Source organism: Temnothorax curvispinosus, unplaced genomic scaffold (genome assembly GCF_003070985.1).
Source record: "Temnothorax curvispinosus isolate PA1 unplaced genomic scaffold, ASM307098v1 QBEX01011515.1, whole genome shotgun sequence".
Classification (NCBI taxonomy): Eukaryota; Metazoa; Arthropoda; class Insecta; order Hymenoptera; family Formicidae; genus Temnothorax; species Temnothorax curvispinosus.
This window is the reverse complement of record NW_020221295.1, coordinates 1,347,292-1,360,851: the sequence shown is the minus strand read 5'-3', so window position 1 is coordinate 1,360,851 and position 13,560 is coordinate 1,347,292. Positions and strand designations below refer to the sequence as shown.

The 13,560-nt window shown below is 37.6% G+C and overlaps 1 protein-coding gene across 6 annotated transcripts in view; it reads right to left on the bottom strand.

Annotated features, from left to right (window-relative positions):
- LOC112461574 (synapse-associated protein of 47 kDa) overlaps nt 1–13,560 on the bottom strand; it is a 69,555-nt gene that overhangs the window by 24,863 nt on the left and 31,132 nt on the right. The gene's annotated exons all lie outside the window — the stretch shown is intronic.

The following is a 13,560-nucleotide window of genomic DNA, read 5'->3' as shown; positions in this document are numbered from 1 at the left end:
ATCTACTTGCCACCAACGAAGCTCACCGCGGCGGATGTTTATCTACCGTCGAGATAACTCGCGTACAAGTTAAAACTCTATAAACACGCGCTACAACATGATACGCCGGCTGTTCAACGACGTAACACTGCTCGGATGTTCACTCGCTGCGAGCGGTAAAGAGGTAAAAGTCTACCCTTGGGGCGTAGACTCGCGCGCGTGCGAAACTTCGTAGTTCGTTCATTACCGGGAACCAAGGCTAGTGGTGTATAGTCGCGAACGCCTACCGGAAAATTTCACTTCGTGGAAAACTTGGCGATCATTAATTCAGCCGAGTCCATAGTGCATTAATTCAATTATCAACCCGTGTTCACAAATAGATAGTCACGATGCAACAATAGGTATCGTGAGCATAAGCGTACATAATTTGTAACACCAATGAGTAGAAGCCATAGGACGTATTAGAAAAAGCGTAAGTGTAGTAAGACTTTATAGCAGTAAACGACTAACTGTGAATCATTAAAAATGTAAGGGTGTTATTTTAAAACCCTCAGCTTACTCTGTTATGTCAACCTTGCTACTGTTTTTTATGTGCCGTGCCTTTGAAGACTAGCATTAAGTAAAAATAGCCAGAAAGTATTTAAATAGAATTAGAGAGAAAAAGAAGGACTAACGTACGTTTAACAACAATAAACGCATAAATCCACAACACAAGACGAGGTAACAATATTGCTATTAAAAGGCCTATCGAAACGAAAAACATGACGCAGAAAATTATGAAGCAGTGAAGTGCTACGAGCATGTCCACTTGTCTATCTAAATCTATTTGTCTACCATGTATCATGTATCTTTCGATAAGATGCGACTTTTTTTTTCGCAATACAAGCCATAAATTTATCTGAGAAATGATGCGAGATATCTCATTTCGAGAACGTCACGACGGGACATCATTTATACACAAGATATATGATTTGGTTACAGTAACTTCACGATAACTGTAACTCGGACAATATAGGATTTGATAGTGCGACAGTAGCTCAAGTCTCCATGTCTTCACGCACAACCGTATATACAGTTACACTACGAGAGGATTATCTAAAAGTTAAGAGACAAATGTGGGTCGGCAGTGGTGGCAGAGGAATTGCTCCTCCCAGAAGTAAGTGCTAAATGACTACGGTCTGGCAAGTAGTATAAGTATAAAGTAGGTCAGACAACATTCGCCGCGCTCGCGTAAACAGTAGGTAGATTAAAATGTTATTTTTTTAATTCAACAGCGACGCGGTCTGAAAAATATTTGTGAAAAAGATAGCAGTACACACTTACATATAGCAATACACGCTTATGCGTATTCGCACGAAGTCATAAAGGGAAATAAATTGTGTAACTTCTGGCATTAAGGTCGTATGCGAGTCATCTATTGAAATATTTCCCTCTTAACGTATTGCATTACATCTGTACAGAAGCGTACCTTCTAGTAACTTTAATAGAAAGGAGGGGGGCATTGGAAAGTATATTCCCACTTGACATGTTTCACCAACTTCTCTTCCGCTCACAAAACTCTTCAATCCGCACCATGTCGACGTAATCCTCCGAGCAACTTTGAGAAAAATATTAAGAAACTCTGATGCAGTTTTTTTCCAGAATCTTTGATATATAGAACCTCATTTATAACGTCTTGTGTATCATCGCGTTCCGATATAAAATCTGGTGTGTTCAATTTTCTTGCGATTTTCCCAAAGTTTCTCGGAAAGTTAGACGAAAGTCAGAGCTCGTCAGTTCAATCTGTTTTCTTTACATAAAAAATGTAAAGGAAAATAATATGTCATGTGCGTTTTTCTTTCTCTGACAAAAATAATTAAAAAATAAATATAAAAGTGACATGAAAAATAAATAAAATCATAAAAAATCAAGTATTATGTTAAATATCAAATAACTATAATTTTAGTAGCGAACAGCAGATTACGTCGAAAGCAAATTTGGAGTTTAATTAATTTTGCGAAGGCAAAGGCAAAAAAGGACTGAAAAATTCACGATCAGATGACCGACAAATATTATGCAGGAGGTTGAATTTTCCTAAATAACTGAACGGTACGATTCGCACTTTGCGATCGTTCTAAATCACAACATCACGATATACATCAGTAAATAAAAACTTAACGTCGTTAATAAAAGTAATAATTTATATAGTCTCGAAACCTTCGAGCAGCATTTTTGCCGGACTACATCATCGATTGTGCTGCTATTAAAAAATTCATTAAGATACCGAGTAAGATCATGACGCGTTTCTTTTCCTCCAACGACTTGCCGCTTACGAGAAAGGAGAAGAAAGGAGACACAATTGGTGGTCTATAAACCGGAAGACCGACTCGGGAAGGAAGTAACTGCGATGAATAAAAGAGGGACACCCCATAGTGCACGTTGCGACTGTTCCGTGACACGATAAAACGCTTTCGCAACCTTGAGACGCGAGAGATTCCATTACAGGAAGCCGCGCATTTCCACTTGCAAAATGTCTTTGACAGCGAGCTTCAATCGAATACCTGCAAAAGTACCGGTACATAAATGACGCTGAAAAGAAGTTTCTTCTCAGGTGATATAAACACTCTGAGATCACCCAGTACGTGCTCGTTCTACGTAAACTGACACATGATGCGCGCTGAAATTTATTGTTCGTGCCAAATCGATGCGGACAAAACTTACCAGTTAATTAATGAGTTAATTTATCAATGTGAGGCATCGACGCATCGATTACTCCGACAATTAAACTTTTCGACAGAGATTACGCTGATTAGGTGTAACTGAATTTCGTAATACATCCTGCAAAGATATCGTGAACAACACAGGGAGACACCGAGGACCACGCATGCGAATATGCCGTCACATATTACGAAATTCAATTACATCCAATCGATTAATTAAAACGAAGTAAATGCTTATCGCGCCAACGATTCCCGTTAAGCATTTCGGCGTCGCCGCTCAATTTCGGATCCCGGCGACGGAAATGCACGAGCATCGTGATAGGCGAGAATAAACTCTTGTATACGCGGTGATCCAATCAATACCAACGCCAGTTAAATTACAACCCGGCAATGGAACTCGAAATCCGGCATGTAGGAAAATCCATTTTCTTTGTTCCTAAAAATATGGCCCATTTCTCACTGAACTAAAATTAGAGTGTCGCCATTCTTATCTTTCTGGTAAAATCGTTCCAATGATCTATAACTATTAGAAATTACAAATTTTATCAGAACAAAGGGAGCTTCGGTATCAGCTAGTATCGAGAGCAATAATTAACGGGTAACACGAATTATTAATCAGCAGGAATTCGCGCCATCCAAGATGTATGGCTAATCGAGTTTGTAAGTAGTAATAAATTAGTACTTTATTAAATGTCGTCTCTGCCGCCCACGAAATATTTGCTGCATCATTCCTACTCGGCGTTTGGTAAATTTATTGCGCGTGCGGCAAATGTGTCTCCTTGAGCTCGTTTCACCAGCTCGCCCCGGCGTGGTGAACTCATTGTCCGCGCGACTGAATAGACCTCTCGAAGGAGAAATTGCAACGCTAATTAATGGTATATCGACGATCCATTAAGTACAACCAAAACTCGATTAGCTCTTCTACGAACCAGACGAAACTTCCATACACACGGCCCGGCGAGTTGCGCAAGCTTTCTCACTTGTTTGCTCCCTTAGTTTGTTCCCTTGTATTACGCTATTGCCTGTTACACACGAGCGAATTGCTGCGCGCACCTTATCTTTTTTTCAATACTTACTCGTATATCACGGTTGAAAGAATAATGATATAACACAGAGAGTGCCGTGTATGTAAAATTCAAATAACAAACGCCAGTAAAATAACATACTGCCACCATAGCTTACGCTGCCCATTCAGCAAAACACCTCGTATAAAGTAAACGTTGATATACGTTGTTAAATTTACAAGGAAATTTAAACACGGAAATATAAACAGTCATAAATAATTTAAAGTACAAATGTGAGAAACAAATTTATATTGTTATAAGTGTATGTGCATATAAAACAAGTAAACTATTTATATCACAAAAATGCTGGCGACTCTAAATAAGACGCGAATACAAATAATTAATAAGAAATTTTCAAAGACCGAATTATAGCGATACTTCTAAAACAAACGCGATTTGTATGATATACTGCAGATAATGTCTGCAGCTCTAAATGAGTTTTCGGAATAAAAACAGCGACACTATTGGCGACTCGTTTAGTCACACGGGACAGAACTTTGTTATTCGTTCGATCCAGCGCAACTTTCGACTCCGTACATGATTGTTCATTCAACTTCCAGAAACGATTCACAGGGTGTGTATATAACGATATTGTACCGAAGCGCTATTGGGTCATCATGTTCCCACAATGTCACAGTTTCGTGGAAGACCGTAACTATAGTTATAGTCTTCCACGTATATTGGCCGTATTGCCACAGCGTTGGTCATTCTCCACGTGGCACGACCTACGGAAAATAATGATTGTCCTTCGTGCGTCGTGACGACAGGACAATTTGTTTCGTTCCATGATAGGGGATCAAAAACACAATCACCGGGTCGACGATGAAAACACGAAGGGTCTCGTAAGAAAGTGCGCGAATTCTCCTTTCGTGTCGCACGAGCAATGTGCGGGCGACAAATTAACTGGAGGGAAAAAGAAGAAAGGGTGCGTTACGCTAATATTCGTTCGATAAAATGTGCTTTTATATTTAACAAAAAATAGTTTTCGTGATTTGTTTAGTTAAGTGCTTTATTAAGCAAAATGCTGTAATGTGGAAGAGAGAGTCGATATGTCTACCTCTCCGAGTGACAAGGCCAAGTGTAATTATAATTTCTTGCTGCCATTATCGACAATACAGATGGCGAGAAAGTTTTGTAATATTACAAACTGTAACTTGTTGCATTGTGTAATTATTATAGAAATGCAAGGACGCCTACTGGTGCGATTATTAACATGTCTCGTGATCGTCTTTTGACGACCGCGATTCATTTAATTAATAATATGCACTTTGCGCATTTATTCGCATCTGCCTATACAAACTCGCACAAGTTTGCGGAACTTGTTATATCATTATAATAAATTTGATTATTTTTTACATTTGTACATTAATTATGACATTTATGACAAACTCAAATTGCAAGTGAATAATGATATAGAGCGTTTTGTTAATTCACTATAATTTTTTAAAAGAATGGCTAACAAAATATAATTTATAGAGATCACAAATTTAACGTTTTCTCTGTCCATAGACTTGGAAATTAGAAAATAATTCCGATAAAATAAACAAATCTTATGATTCAGTTCATTTTAAAGAGATATAAATTTTAAGTAATTGCCGTTAATTACCAAGCATTTAATATTGTATTAACATCATAAAGATAAGGAATATAAACAATTAAAAAGTTAAATCAAATAATTTCTGATTAAGGAAAGCAATAAGTTACAATAGCATTTCAAATATTTTATAAAGTTCAAGGTAAAATTTTGACATTTTGCAGATTTTCTGTGTAATATCTTAATGTACGCTGCAATTAAGCGCAAATTATCACGGATATTACGTTTGTCTCCAAATATGAGCAACGAAATACGTTCAGTGTTTCACAAGCTTTATAAGCATGTTGTGTAAAGGCTAGTTTATGAGAAAATCATATCTCGTCGCAATTTGCAGTGAAAGTTTCGTCCAGACTCGTTATATATGACTAGTACCTTGTTTCTGCTCTCTCCAATTTTATTTCTCTGTGAAGTTGACTCGAGGTCTGAGCTTTCTTGGACATGTTTTCTTTGGACGCAAACAAAAAATATTATAAAAGTTTTATTTATGCCCTTGCCATGATAAAACATATGTATGCGATAACTTATATGTTTGATAATCAACCGTTGGATGTTTCTCGCGTATTCTCATCGCTCGTGGAAACATAAATCGTTGGTACATTGTACATTAAACAGCTTTATTTGAAGACTTACAATGCTAGAGGTTAATCCCGGATTTGCAAAAACGCAGGTATGTTTTGGAGTAAGTGGTTGAAAAAAATTGAAAAAGAACTACGAAGTGAAATCATAACCAGAAAAATTTATAAAAATGCAATCTCTACTGACAAGGACTGACTTTTTCTATGAACCATTACGTTCTTAACACTGCAACTGTACACTCTTTTTCGGCCCACTAATGGTATATAGGGACGTTTGCCGTCACGCAAAGGTTTCCACATATTTCACATTTGTAGCACAACACTAACTAGAAAGATACTCCGTGGATAGATAAGCGGATCCACCAGCCACGTGTTGTCTCACGAATATAACATGTGTGGACACCTTCGCATGACGATTATCGTATAAGCTTCAAACGGTGTATATTTCATCATACATAATATGCATTAATAATTTTTTTACTCGTGTTATCATCAACCAGTTTTCATCAGCTGTGAAAATGATTTCAGATGAAGATTGCTGCTATTCGCTATGTATGTATATTTGAAAAAGAAATATTAAAAAATAAGTTTTGGCTATTTAACGAGGATCATAAATTCTGTGAAAATTGATATGTTTTAAGTGCATACAATCATAATGTAATAAAATAATTTCCCATTTATTAATTTTTTCATGTTATAGTTTCCGAATATTTACAGACGAAAACTTTCAAATAAAACACATTTTATTTCATTTACAAAATTTGTTTTGTCAAAATTAGTAATCAGAATTTTACAACAAAATTCTGTTTGTTTCTAACAAATATACCACAAGGTCTCTGATAGCTGTTATAAGCGGTTTACGAACTGTTTGCAATGCCAAACGTTCCCACCCAATTGCATATTAACATGCACCATGTGTAACCCGTATAATTACTAGAATATAAATGACGTCTGAACTTAAATGTAATAATGAAGATTTATCGATATCTGTGTTGGAATAATGTGATTCTTATCAAATAACTGGATTCTCGAAGTCAATAAGAGTAAAGTTTCATCCGCTACTTTGTGCTTGCCAATTCCGAGTCTATATCTGTTTGAGTAGAATGCCCTCAAAGTGCTTAATCTTCTATAAGGGTTTTACGCAGACCTATACGTGTTCGTTAACGTTCCATTTACCACGATAATTTTCAAAATTAGATTTTCAACTATTCAATGTTGCCATAGAAATAGGATGCAATACATACAAAAGTAACCTCTTAAATTTTTAACATTGAATTCACGTAAAAAATGCAAACATTTTACACATCAAAAAATTTCGAGTTAAAAAATTTAGATTTAGTTTATTGCAGAAATAATATTATATAAAATAATTTGAGAAATGTTATCAAATTTTCTTCTACCTTTTATTCACGAGAATTTCCGATGCAAATAAAGTCAGAAGAATAAAGAGAGTCTCGGTGCATCCTTGAATTAATACAAACTAGTAGAGAGACAGATACTTTATTTTCGTTGAAAAAGAACCCGTTCAACTCCTTTATTACATGCCACTGGCATAGTCCTCATCCGCATAATATATTTTCACAACTGCGCAAACGAAACGGAACTTCTCTATTGAAAGAAAAATAGCAAAACAGAACAAGACGCGAAAGAAATCCAGAGGAAAAACTCTCACGAAAAATTCGTCATACTCTCATGCTCATACAGGCACTAATTTAACGTAATACGAGAGCGTTTAATAAATCGCGATAATTCTAAAAGATGTACGATTGCAGCGAACACTCGGCGAAATGTGTTATCCCTCGCGAGAGATGCTAGCAACTGTACATGCTTTTCATTACCACGCCACATTTCTATTAAGTACTGTTAATACAGTACGGCTGATCGAAGACTTGGTAGCGCCGGCGGTAAAACCGTGGGCGGAAAATTATTACTAAGGTAAAATCCGCGGGAGTTTTCCGAGTTCCTTCCGCGCTTTTAATTAGCCCGATAGTAATCACGCAGAACCGATGCGGCTCGTTAAATTCTTAACGCGGCAGCCAGCAGTGAGAAACTTCCTGAAACACCTTCAGTCTTCATATACCGTCTCTCGGACAGTCGCAATAACCGTGACCTTTGCGAGACGTTCCGTCGCGAAGCGAGAGGAACTTCAAGGTGTTTCCCCGAGTCGTCGGGGATTCGCGCAAGCAACTCTCTTTGTGTAAAGGTCGGATTATTCCGAGCGTAAGCAGAGTGCGAAAACGAAGCGCGATAGAGTGACTTTATCGCGAGCAAAAGATGAAAGAGAGACAGTTTTCCCGGCGATGGGGTAACACTTTGAATACTGATAACACTTGAGTTCGTGAGTTTTACGCGAAAAAGACGGGGAAAAGACTGATGTTATTTTATATTCTGTATAGAGAAAATTTTTTTAAAAAAGGACCGGCGTTAACGTTTTCTCAACAGCGATCGATTCCGCTCTTCAACTGCACTTTAATATATGACTAGGAAAGAGTTGGACACTCCAGTGTTCATTGTGTTTTAATACATTAGTGGCGCGAGGTGTGGCGAAATCAAATATTATGCAACGGACATTTCTCAAACGTTATCATGCAAGGAGTGTCTAATTAGATTTCTTAAAATATATACTGAATTTACAAATTTTTATAATTTATTACGAGAATTAATGTATAAATTTATATCAATATCAATTCATTATCAAAAGGATAACATTTTGTATTATAGCAATTATACCGCTACTCATTACGAAAAGAAGAAAACGTGTTAAACGTCGAAATCGAATTGTCGAACGTGGATTTTTCTAATAAATGATTGGGCTATCATAAAAGGACGCGCAATAGACGGCTTCGATCAAAGAGAAAGCGGAAAAAGAGGGAGAAAAACATGGCGCGCGAGACGGAAAAATTATTTGTGTCTCTCGCGGGATAACATCAAAGCGTGGCGCAGCGTGAGGGCAAATCGATGCTATTATGAAACTCGGCTGAATTGTGTTGGCGGCGCTGCCACGTTGAGAGTTGAGATTACGCTGTCGTATTATAGCACGAAATCGATGAATCGACGACACGACGCTGTCTTTTTTGTTCTCAATGGTCCTGCAACGCGACGCGATAGCAAAGGAGCTAGTGTATGAGCCGTTTAAAATTTTGGCACGTATTCAGAAATATCATTTCCAATTTCTTTCTCTAACAAGAAGATCAATTTATATATCTGGCGCGACGTAACGTGCACTTGAATTTTCTGTAAGAACTCCAGAGAATCGCTTCTACTTCTTGTATATAATAGATCAAAGTAAAAATCGTCTTACTGATCTGACTTCTCCTTTTTAATAATTGAGATAGAAAAGAGACTTTAAATAGTATAACAACAAAATTTCGAGAGTTTTCGGAGTAGTTACTCGATTATTTTCCATTTCTTACGATTATGTCTACAATATGTCTGTTATGGAATTATCGAAGGAAATTTTGCGGTTGTGCAAGCAAGACCAGGAAATTTCGGGCGCACCGATAGACGATCGCAGCGAAAAAACATCCGCGTGGCATGCAAAGGTTGCGTCCGTATGCACGTGGGCGGCACCCAAGTAGGTCAGACTCTGTCCTGACCCAGATGATTGCAACTGCGTGACGTCATGACCAACCTCCCTTAATCTCCCTCTCGCCCGCCCTCGTCAAAGTGCGGGGCCGCGTTAAGCACCTTGGCCAAGGTGGCTACTCGTCGCCTCTTTCGCGTCTCGTCTTCCGGAAGCCCTCCGGGATCATCTCAACGAAAGCTCCAGGACGGCAGATTAGGATATACGTGCCCTACGCGAGAGCTTGCGCCTTTCACGCCGCACGTGGACGCGATAATTACGCGAATAATTATACACGGTACACCGTAACGGCGCATTGCGAGCGAGTCGACCGTAAATCACGCAGTTATTTTCAACGCATGCGTCCGCTATTTCGTTGACGTTACACCGAAACGACGAACACACTCGAAATTGCGCCACGTACGCAATCGTAAAATTCGTGGCGATCGATCGTTATCACGAGTTGTTTTATTTTTCAGGACGGTGTATCAATCACGAATGTTTGCTATATAGAAAATGCGGTGATAGTATAGCGATTTAAGCAAACGGCTATAAACAGCGTAGAATGGCCGTAGATTATTACTTGTCAGATATTAGATATTCTTTCTGTAACTGACTGTGCTAATATGTACATTTATCTAATTGAACATTTTAAGTTAAACACAGATATTGAAGGGATATTTTTCTCGTAATATTACCCACAAATATTAATAATATTGACAGCAAAATTTTACTCAAGTTTTCTTCAGTTAAAAAAGAAAAGCTTAATTTAAAGTTTTTAAAAACTTAGTTAATTTTTACTTTTTATTCCTATAAAATTGTATTTTGTTATAGATAAAAATATTATTGAACATAAAAAGGTGATATACATAATTTATCTATTAGCGTAGTAATTTGTTTACCAATTTTAATTGAGAAAATGTATGTTTATCGATAAATTAATATATTCATGCAGGTTCGGCATACTCATATTTCGTTACCTATATAGTTACTGTAATTCAACTCCAACTTCATCAAACTACCCGTAACATCCAAGGCGATAGAGTTGTAACCTTCTAAACATGCATGTATATCGCAAAGATGTTTGCAGAGTCCAGAGTTACATCTGTACGAAGTAAACTTATACGATTTGACAAGCAAGCGGGTATCCTGGTTTCCAACGCCGCGCAAACTATAAACGATTTTCGTCACCGAACTAGGCCGGGATCGTGCAATTAATTCAAGCGTATCTGTCTCCGGCTGCGAAACGCCCGAGCACAAGGCTCGGCTTTTAGTACAGCACGAGACATGAACTACATTTCCGTAAAATTTAAGATGTTCTCCACTGCCGTTACATCCGTCATATGCCCGAAGCGTCAACGCCGGATGTTTATTACCTATCCGTTGCGCGCGCGGAGCATGCGGAAAGCGGACACCTGCATATCCCGTGGAATGGAATTCATCAACGCGGTATTAAGTAGCTGATTTATATTCTCGATCGAGTTTCTACGATGTTACCTTATTAAAAGTGACGTAATATGAATACGAGACACGGATGCAATTTTTTTATGCCGCGCGGAAGAAAATTCTATATCGGAGTGTACGTTCTTTCATAAAGAGAATGTTACCAGCTGGTAATCGCCGGTACGCATCTGGTAATCGCGCTGTTGAAGTAATCGTAAGGAGTAGTCATTAACTTGGAAGTGAACATCGACAAGAAGATTCTCAACACCCTTCTTCTCGTATCTCCTCGTGTATTCTCACTCGTAAGATAAAACATCTTCCACTTGTAGAAATCATTCCGCGGAGATCACTTTGTTACGCGCTTGGAACTGATCATTTTTCAATGTCGTCCCGTTTGAATCATTCCCTTCGGTTGGAGACTACAATGGTTTCATTAATCAAAAATACCATCAACGTGGGGAGCAGATGCGTACTCGTGTAAATTTCACGTTTTCGTAACGTTCAATTTCAATAGTTAACGCATATACGCGGCTATTACCGCGGCTGTATCGATCTGCCTATCTCGATTGGTCGATCACGTATGATGATAACTTATGTGAAATGAGATGAAACAAACGATTATCGAGTCCTGTATTACTGGACACATAGCAGAGGCCGTACCGAACGCCAGGATGTTCGACACGGTCCTTGTGTATTTGCATAATACATCAATCGGATATACGAGCGCCACCAGTAAAGAGCTTGCATACGACATTTCGTGATGCACCGAACAAATTACTAAGGGTGCGTTCCGTTTCATGCATGATGCGCGTAATGCATAATTTATCCTTGTTGTTCACTAAATATTAAACAAAGATAAGTGATGCATATTATGCGCATCATGCGTGAAACGGAACGCACCCATATAGTATGCGCCAATAATGCGCATACGTCGCTTACCTCTCATTCGCATCGGCTGATTGCGAATGTGCGCGAAAATTAATGCCGGTATTTTTAAAACAAATACTGACGATGGTCGGTATTGTTTACACTGATAACAGTGAGCATATTTTTTTTATACAAGTGTTAATAGCAATCAATATTGTTCGTATAATTAATGAGAACGACTGATACTCTTTGTGTAAGTATCGATAATGAATGATCGATACGTTCGAATACCGTTAATAGTCGATACTCTCCTTGCGAGTTGCTAATAACATTTATTGCTCTACACACAAATATTAACAACGATATATATAACTTCCACAAATCATGCTAACGGCAAGTAATCGGATAATTTCGAACGTTCGTAAAAAAATATATTAAGCACACTCTCAGTATCTCCACCTCCGATCGATCTACCTCGTTGGCACCTCGCGTAGGTCGAAGGGGTATTCTACGCGGTCGATACTCGCTATGTTTGCACGGCCTCGTTTCTGATTCCTCATTGTTCCCACAAGCTTCAGCTTTGCCATTCTTTTACACGGACACGACTTAAGTTTTTCGATTTGCAGATAAGACGATAATGCGATATCCTGCGTTTTATATATGCTTGCGAACTATTCAAAGTTTTATATCGATATAGCATAAAGATATTTATAACCACAGTTATAGATGTCGAGCAATTAATTTCATATTCGTGACAGAGGGTGAAAATTATCATTCGACCCTTGAAAGGATCCCACGGGGATATGATAGTCCCTCATTGACGTGTTTTAACGAGTATGAAATTGACTCTCCCTCTTTCTCTCTCTAGTGGAAATTAGGGTAAATTTAACATTTAATTTCTAACGATAATAATTGTTTACGCTTGATAAAAAACTTGATAATCGTCTTAAAAACTAAACTTTAGACAAAAATCAATTGGGCAAATTAAAATGTATAAGAGAGAGAGACTATATATAAATTGTATTAAAAAAACATATATTATAATTATGCAATTCTGTCTCAATTAGATTTCAAATTTTAACCAAGTTTAACCTTTCACCTGATTGTCTGTTTCACGCGTATGATGAAAAGAGACGAAATACATAACGCGAATATAACGCGTGCATTACTCTATTATCTCTCGTGGGACGGACACGATCTCGCCTTAATGTCATTAAAACTACACGCTTGGTCTGTGCTCAAGCAAATTCCCGACAGCGTGCAGCGTACGGTAACTCTAATGGTCGTTACTATTTGCGGTCAAAGTTAAATTTGGATATTCTTGACGACGAGGCATGTGCATCCGTTGTTAGTTATTCCTTGTTTAGGCTGTCCGTCCTGTTCAAATTTACAGTGCAAATGCATAACGCGATTCGCCTCGTATATAGGAACACAATTCTTGACACGCAATTTTTAAATACCCTTTCTTTTTCTTGATAGAAATATACATGATAGAAATTAAGTGCTTTTAAAAATATATATTGAAAAAAATGGAAGAAATCACAAAAAATAATAAATTCTATAGTTAAAAAAACGCTATCAAGATATACAATCAATATCATTACAAAAGGCAAATAAGAACAACACGCCGTTATTTCATATCTCTCGCTTTAAAAACGGCGCGTTGCTTTCTTGCCTTATATAATGACATATAATATATATATATAATTCATAAATTCTAATTTATCGCTATTTTTTTTAATAAATAAAACAAATGAATATCGGATGGTAATAAAAT